This window comes from Miscanthus floridulus, chromosome 18 (genome assembly GCF_019320115.1).
Source record: "Miscanthus floridulus cultivar M001 chromosome 18, ASM1932011v1, whole genome shotgun sequence".
NCBI classification, from domain to species: Eukaryota; Viridiplantae; Streptophyta; class Magnoliopsida; order Poales; family Poaceae; genus Miscanthus; species Miscanthus floridulus.
In genome coordinates this window covers 27,921,610-27,931,206 of record NC_089597.1, presented here as the reverse complement: position 1 = coordinate 27,931,206, position 9,597 = coordinate 27,921,610, and positions in this window count along the sequence as shown.

The window sequence follows — 9,597 nt, the reverse complement described above, 5'->3', positions numbered from 1 at the left end:
AACTTGACCAACTAAAATTGCTAACCGCAGTCAAACCATGTCTAGCCTTTGAGCCTCATAGATCCCTTTGATATACTTGCTAAGCATGGTGAGTTTACACTTGTTTTACATTCAATGAAAATCTCGGATGGGTAACAGATAACATGTATGAAGAGTTTCTAGAAGATGTCCAAGACTACTAGATTGATGTTCACCAGCTGGAGTCCATGTGGTAGTTTGGGCTTAGATTTCCGCTTTGTGTAATAATGTTGCCAATGAGCAAGACTATGTGATAACAGTATGATGAGATATGCAATGTAATAAAGTACTTTACTTTGATGTTATTACAATTTGATGGTATATGTGTGTATGGACATCCTGGGCGCACATATATGACTACTTGATTTTGCTATGCAAAATTGGGTGCGACAAATTGGTATCAAAGCTACAACTGACTATAGGACGATCAATCTAGTTAGAAATGGACGTTTCTAGGATCACATTATCTTTATTTTGCTACCTTTAATTTACTATAATTTTTTTGCTTATATTCTATCTTTTATCTGTTGCAAAACTTATCTTATTCTAATACTCAACCTTTTCAATCTTATAGTTGGCCCGCACCAAGCTGACACCCCACAAGCATACCATTGTGATGCCAACAAGGAGGACGAGGTTCACGCTTGGTAAGCACATTCCTACACACTTGGTGGAGGCTCTGAGGAGCATAGAGGAGGAACCGCCTGTGGAGGTGCCCATGGAAGAACCCCTAGAGGACCAGATGGAGGATGAACCTATGGATGAAGAGACTGAAGAGGGGCCCATGTATGAGGAGCCTATAGAGATAGAAGAATTTGAGGAGGAGCCCATGGAGGGAGATGAACGGGGGAGTTAGGATGGAGCTGGTGACCCTGATGATGGTGATGATTCTAACAACTCTGATTCTGATGATGGGGGTGATGATGGTGGTGATGGTGGAGATGTTGGTGATGGTGATGGAGATGGAGGAGATGGTGGAAATGATGGTGATGATTACCATGATGCACTGCTGGCTCAGGGGTGGACCGCAGAGATCCACTATGATTTGTAGGGAGATGCCTACTACCATCCCAAGCTTCTCTCACTTGTACATCGCTACCACACTAGGTGCACTATGCAGTGCAGGACGGAGCATTGGACCCACCCTGACTACATCGGCTTCTAGGAGACAGAGGTGTACATCCATGAAGGGACTCGGGTGCACTACATCCACCATGCTATCACTGCATGGCTCACACATGCAGCCACCATCCGGGGTGCTGCTCGACAGGCGTTGGTGGTCAATTGTGACCGCCACTTCGACGACATCAAATGGGAGGAGGATCGTTATCTTCCCCGCCGTTGGAGCGGCCAGTCCACCTGCAACATCGCTGCACCACTTAGGGAGGAGAACCATAGGCTTAGGCCTACCTTGATGAACTTGGCCCAGACCAACACTGACTTGGATGAGCTAGATGTCATGGGGAAGGCATACCTAGCTTGCCCAGGAGAATGCTACGTTGAAGCAGCATCAAGGAGGTCCTGATGTGGAAGCGCCAGGTATTCCTGCTTAATCACCCCCAAGGAATAGAGGAGGCTTCGGAGACCCCAACACATGCACCAACATCGACCCATAGGAGGATTTCTCAAAATATGTAATAAACATCCATAGATGTGCGAGAGAGTGTTTAGTTTCTTTTCTTTTTAATGGTTGAACAATTGTTACTTGAGTGGTTGGATGATTGTCATGATGAACAATATTTTATTTGGATTTCTGTCATGATTGTGATGACTTGTGGGCATGTCCACAGTCATTTAGTTTAAGATTAAGGCTTAAGGATGATGTGAATAAATAGTTGGGTTTATTTTTATCTTGCTGTCCATTCTGTATCATTCTGATCAATTCACATTTATCAGTTCATATCTCATGTTCTAGATGTTCAATGGCCATGAAAATTTTATGGAGATAAGTAGACTTCTACATCTTTCGTTTGGCTCTAGAATCAACTCAGTACCTATTATGAATTGTGAGATACAGCTGTTGTAAGTTGATGTTTCTGTGCTGTCAGAATTCTAGAGCAGTACTGCTTGTCGTCTATTTTTGCCTGATTAAACGACAGAATCTGAAAATGTGATCTAAATGAAAGTTGTATATAATTTCATAAGATTTCCAGAAAAGTAAAATTTGCATTCAGATGATAAATAGAGAGTGAGATATGCTCATTTTACTGCACTACTGTTTATTCAACTCGCCAAAAAGTTCAGAACAATTATCTTCTAGTATACCCAAAATATATCTCGTCTTGATCTTGTGATACCTACTCTCAATAGGCCATTATCTCTTAAAGGTTATATATTTTGGACATATGAGACTTATATGATGTATCTATAGATGGTGAACACCAGGAGGAACAACCAGGGAGGCGAGGACTTGCCGCCACCACCCCCTACCACTATGGAGCAACTGATGATGATGCAAACTCAATTGGTTCAACGATGGCTCAGGTTATGTAGAATAATGGGAATGGGAATGGGAATGCACCCCCTCAAGTCAGAGACAAAAGAGGAGAGTTTCTGAAGGGACATCTACCTGTCTTCAAGCATTCCATTGACCCACTCCAAGCCGATGACTGGCTACGTGCAATTAAGAGGCAACTTGAGATTGCACAGTGCGATGACAAAGAGAAGGTTTTGTATGCTTCTAGACAGCTACAAGGGGCTGCACTTGATTGGTGGGACTCTTTCCACTTTGACCGTACGAAAGCTAACCCCATCACTTGGTAAGAGTTTCATAGTGCCTTCCGCTCTCATCATGTGCCTGCTGGTTTGTTGAAGCTGAAGAAGAAGGAATTCTTGGCTCTCAAGCAGAGGAGCATGTCTATTGTAGAATATCGTGACAAGTTCATACAATTGTCACGGTATGCACCTATTGAGGTGGATGATGATGAGAAGAGGCATGAGCTATTGATGGAAGGTCTGAATGATGGTCTCCAGTACCAACTGATGTCCCATACCTTTGCTAGTTTCCAGTAGCTAGTGGATAAGGCCTTGGTTATAGAGAACAAGCGTTGTCCAATGGAGGACAAGAAGAGGAAGTTCTAGGGATAGCAATCCGGGAGCAACTCTCGCTTCCATACCAATTCTCAACAGACTCAACCACAGCAGTGCTATTAGGGTCAGTCCAGTCTGATCAACCGCAACCAGCAACCACAGCGTGCACAATAGCAGTAGCAATAGTATAAGGCACTAGTCCAGCGCCAGCAGCAAACCAACAACGTTCCTATGAAGAATAATGTCCCCAATGTTCCACAAAAGAATGGTGCACCAAAGGCACCAAATGCAGTCAATGATAATATATGCTTCAACTGTGGAGAACCAGGACATTACTCCAACAGATTCCCCAAGAAGACAGCTAACATGCAATAGAACTATGTCTGAGGAAAGGTCAATCATGTGACCGTAGAGACAGCTCAGGAGGCACCTGATGTAGTGATCGATACGTTTCTGGTTAACTCAAACTTAGCTATAGTACTTTTTTATTACGGTGCTTCGCATTCCTTCATAGCATATACTTTCATAAAGAAGCATGGTATTCTCGTATGTGTTATGAAGAAATCCATGTTAGTAAACTCACCTAGAGGGGAAATGAAAGCAAATTGGATATGCTTAGCTGCTAGTCTCATCATAAGGGGGTAGAATTTCAAGCCAATCTTATAGTCATAGACTCATCTGGAATTGATGTTATCTTGGGTATGGATTGATTGAGGTCCCGGAAGGCAGTTATTAATTATGGGAACAGTTCCATGAATCTAACCACTCCATCTAGAGAGAAAGTTGAGTATGTGGCAACACAGTCAGCCTTAGAAATCTGTCGGGTTAATCAATTGGAGGGCACAACCCTAGAGGATATACGAATAGTAAATGGGTATCCAGATGTCTTCCCTAAGGAGTTACCAGGTATGCCACTTGAACGAGATATTGAGTTTATAATTAAACTTTTACCTAGAACTGCACCCATAGCTAAGAGACCTTATAGAATGGGAGTGAATGAATTAGCAGAACTTAAGAAACAAATAAGGGAACTACTAGATAAGGGTTATGTCCAACCTAGTTCTTCACTTTGGGGTGCACCAGTACTATTTGTAGAGAAGAAAGATGGTACACAAAGAATGTGCATAGATTACAGATCACTTAATGAGGTCACAATTAAGAACAAGTATCCACTACCTAGAATCAATGACTTGTTTGACCAGTTGAAAGGAGCTGGTGTATTTTTGAAGATCAACCTCTGATCTGGATACCATCAGTTAAGAATAAGACGTTCTGACATTTCCAAAACTGCTTTTGTGACCTGGTATGGATTATATGAGTTCACAATCATGTATTTTGGTCTGACAAATGCACCTGCTTACTTCATGTATTTGATGAACAAAGTATTCATGGAGTACCTTGACAAGTTTGTCATTATGTTTATTGATGATATACTAGTCTACTCTAAGAATGAAGAGGAACATGAGGAACATTTGAGGCTAGTATTGCAAAAGCTTAGAGAACATCAGCTCTATACTAAGTTTAGCAAATGTGAGTTCTGGTTAAAAGAAGTATCTTTCCTTGGTCACATTATCTCTAATGGAGGAGTAGCAGTAATCCCAAGAAGGTTAGAGATATGTTGAGTTGGAAGCCACCTCAGGATGTTAGTGAGATTCAGAGTTTTCTTGGTATGGCTGGGTACTATAGGAGATTCATTGAGGGATTCTCTAAGTTAGCAAAACCCATGATTGCTCTGTTAGAGAAGAATGTCAAATTCGTATGGTCTAAGCAATGTCAGGATAGTTTTGAGGAGTTGAAAAAGAGATTGACATCTGCCCTAGTGCTTATCTTACCTGATCTTACCAAAAGCTTCTCTATCTATTGTGATGCATCATGGCAAGGTCTAGGCTGCATTCTTATGCAAGAGGGTAGAGTTATTGCCTACGCATCCAGACAGCTGAGAAAACATGAGTTAAATTATCTGACTCATGATATGAAGTTAGCAGCTGTGGTACATGCTCTCAAGATTGGGAGGCATTACCTGATTGGTCATAAGTGTGAGATTTATACCAATCACAAGAGTTTGAAGTATATATTCACTCAGTCAGATCTAAATTTAAGGCAGCATAGATGGCTAGAGTTAATCAAGGATTATGATTTGGAAATACACTATCACCCGGGAAAGGCTAACGTTGTGGCAGATGCTTTGAGTAGGAAGAGTTATGTTAACATGGCCTATACAACTCAATTACCTAGGAAGTTGTGTGAAGAGTTCAAACATCTGAATTTGGGTATTGTGGCTAACCCCATGGAGTTAGAGGTAGAACCTACTTTGGAACGAGAGATTCATAAGGGACAGTTGAATGATGAGAAGATTAAAGATATTGCTGAACATATAGTGATTGGTAAAGCCCCAGGATTCCACATGGATGATCAAGGAACAGTATGGTTTGGTAAAAGGATTTGTGTGCCAGAAGTGAAGTCAATTAGAGAGTCTATTTTGAGGGAAGCTCATGACTCGGCCTATTCTATACACCTGGGGAGTACTAAAATGTATCTTGATATTAAAGAGAGATATTGGTGGTATGGACTAAAAAGAGATATAGCCAAACATGTGGCCATATGTGTTACATGCCAGAGGGTAAAGGTAGAGCATTAGAGGCTAGCAGGTTTACTTCAACCTATGAAGATACCCGAGTGGAAATGGGAAGAAGTTAGAATGGATTTCATAGTGGGATTACCCCGTACATAGAGGGGATATGACTCTATTTGGGTAATTGTAGGCTGTCTGACAAAAGTAGCACATTTCATTCCTATCAAGACCACCTACTCTGGTGCAAAGTTGGTAGAGCTATACATGGAAAGGATTGTATGTTTATATGGAGTACCAAAGAAGATTGTTTCAGATAGGGGTACACAGTTCACATCTTATTTTTGGCAGAAGTTGCATGAGTCCATGGACACGAAGTTGAACTTTAGCTCAGCTTATCATCCTCAAACAGATGGGTAGACCAAGAGAACAAATCAGATTTTAGAGGATATGTTGAGAGCTTGTGCTTTACAGTACGGGACAAGTTGGGATAAGAGTTTGCCCTATGCCAAATTCTCCTATAATAATAGCTACCAGAAGAGTCTTAAGATGGCACCATTTGAAGCGTTGTATGGTAGAAAGTACAGGACACCACTGTTTTAGATTCAAACGGGGGAAAGCCAAGTCTTTGGACTAGAAGTTTTGCAACAGGCAGACAAACAAGTACAAACAATAAGGCAAAACTTGAAGGTTGCATAGTCTCGACAGAAAAGCTATGCCAACATGAGAAGAAGGGATTTGGTCTTTGAGATTGGTGATTTTGTTTATCTCAAAGTTTCACCAATGAGAGGAGTTAAGAGGTTTCATACCAAGGGAAAGTTTTCACCCCAGGTATGTGGGACCCTTCAAGATCATCAACAGGAGAGGAGAAGTTGCTTACCAACTAGAATTACCGAAACAGCTCTCAGGTGTTCATGATGTCTTCCATGTATCACAGCTTAAGAAATGTTTAAGAGTACCTAAGGAACAGTTACCTTTGGATGAACTGGATATCTAAGAGATTCTATCATACAAAGAATATCCAGTGAGAATTTTAGAAATGGCTAAGAGAATCACAAGGAGCAGGATTATAAGAATGTGTAAGGTTTAGTGGAACAGACACTCTATGGATGAGGTAACCTGGGAAAGAGAGGATGATCTAAAATCTGACTATCCTAATCTTTTCGAATCATCCGAATCTTGAGGACGCCATTCATCTTAAGGGGGGTAGGTTTGTAACACCCTAAAATTTCATTTGCAAATTAGTAATTAAATTTGAGCATTTATTTGATTTTCTATGCATTTTAACCTAGGCCAAATAATAAATTTTGGTTAATTAAAATTAACTATAAGGTTTAAAAATATGGTTGTTGCATTCATACCGAGGCATACTATTTTTGGTTGAGTGTAGGGCTAGGTTGTTTGAGGTTGAATTCAAATTTTATTTGAATTTGATCAATTTTCAAAGCTTTGAAAATAGGAAGGATTTTCTTTTAAAAACTTTCTTCTTTCTCCATTTCTAGCACAACTCCAGAACCAGCCCAGCCCTTTCCTCCTTCCCCATCCCGTGCCTGGCCTGCTGGCGGCCTAGCCCCGTGCCTCCCCTCTTTTCCCCTCCTTCGCACACGCGTCCTGACAGTTTTGGCCTGCTCGCAGCCCGCTCCTTGCCTTGGTGTCACTCCACACGCGTGTGCGCCTGCAGCCCACCACCGCGGCCCAGATTGGTGCGCTGCTCAGCCCGGGTGGAGGCCTACCCTGTGCCCACGTCACACGTTGCCTCTCCCTCCTCTTTCTCTGGCAACCGAGACCCGCTCGTTAGCCACCCACCTCACCTTCCTTCATCGTCCCGGCAATGGCGCATGCCGTCTACGGTAACTTGCTGCCGCGCCCGCGCCAGCATGGAAGGGATTCAAAATCCCATGATTCGTAGCCCGCCGCGCTTGCTTCCCATCTCTGCATGCCCATCCGGCCTATAAAGCCCGCTGCCGAGCCCTTCCCTCTCATCATTTTTCCCGTTCACTCAAGCTCGCACTGCCACCGTAGTCCGCCCACTCTAGTGCCCCAATCAACGACACTGACGCACCTCGGAGCTCCGCCGTGACTCACCACATCCATAGGTGCCCTCATTTCTTTGTTTTGGTAATGAATCACTCGGATTTCACTCACCTGCGAACATGTTTTCTCTCTAGCTCATCGCCGCCGTCGACCCGGTCCTTCAGAGCTTTCTTGGACGCCGCAAACCATCGCATCGGACCCGTGGTATACCCCTCGTTGTTCCCGCGCATTCATTTTCGCTTTCTGTTCACAGAACCACCGTATCAGCGTGCTACGCTTCTTACCAATCATGGCACCGCCGTGGGGGCTATCATCTCGACATGTTCCCCCGCCCTAGATTAGCATTTCGTTGAGGCCACGAGATCATGCACATCATCCCAGTGCTTTCCGTTTGGAACGGTGTGGCTGGAATCGCCATCCCGGTGTCCGTCGTCGAGCTTGACTCGTCGCCAGCCATGGTGTTTGCCACAGGACTTGTCCTCCCTGATGACCCTCTATGCCTTTGCGCCAGCATCGTCGGATGTTAGATGGACGGCCACGATTAGGCCATACCGGTTCTGTATGTAGCCGGTCCACCAAAGAGCCGTGGACTCAGCTCACCGCCACCACACGCCATGTCCACGCACATGTGGTGCACCGCACCACTCACGCACAGCCACGTGGCCGCCCAGTCAGTCGGCGACGCTGTCAACTGGGACCCGCCGTGCAATTTTGTAGTTTAGCCCTCGGATTTTCAGTGAATCAACCCGCGGTCCAGTACAGTTCAAAAGAATTACATTTCAGTCCTATTTTTATTCATTTTAGTCCCTGTGGTTTTAGGAAATAGTGCACGCCATCCATAATTTGTTTAAATTCAGATTTTATTAGTTTAAATTCAAATTTGAGTTCAGTCTATTTACAGAAATGCCATTGAAACTTGTTTTATGCATAACTTTTGTGTTTTAAGTCCGATTTGAGTGATTCTTTCGCTCATGTGTTCGTAGCAGTACGTAGATTGTTTTTATAAGCTTTTCAATCTATGTTTTAACTATTTGGTGTACTGTTCTAATAGAAATCTATTTGTATGAATGTAATGATTGGATTGGATGCTTGATTGATGAATTGGAACACGTTTAGAAGGTGATCAGTTCGAGGTGACTAAGGATCAATAGGGAGACCAGCAATACCAAGAGGAAAACTTTGAGGTAGCAAAGGCCCCTTGTTCCTATGAACTCTATAATTCATTTACATGCATGTGTTTAAATTTGAAGTACCCTTAAGGCCCTTACCTAGATTATTACTTGTACCACCTCATGGATGGTTGGGGCTTGATATAATCTTGATTATACATTATTATCACTTGGGATGGGTTTACTCACTAAAGTAGTAATTCAGGATGTTAAAACTTGACCAACTAAAATTGCTAACCGCAGTCAAACCGTGTCTAGCCTTTGAGCCTCATAGATCCCTTTAATATACTTGCTAAGCATGGTGAGCTTACACTTGTTTTACATTCGATGAAAATCCCAGATGGGTAACAGATAACGTGTATGAAGAGTTTGCAGAAGATGTCTAGGACTACTAGATTGATGTTCACCAGCTGGAGTCCCTGTGGTAGTTTGGGTTTAGATTTTCGCTTTATGTAATAATGTTGCCAATGAGCAAGAATGTGTGATAACAGTATGATGAGATATGCATTGTAATAAAGTACTTTATTTTGATATTATTACAATTTGATGGTATATGTGTGTATGGACATCCTGGGCGCACATATATGAGTACTTGATTTTGCTGTGCAAAATTGGGTGCGACAAAAACTTGACCTTATAGCTTGACTAGATTTTCCAAAATTAAATGGTCAACATAGCATAGTCATTACATTACTAGACTTAGAGAAACTCTAGAGTTTAAAGCCGAATTTAAATTCAATTTCAATTTTGCAAGCTATTAGCAATACTAGCTAGCAA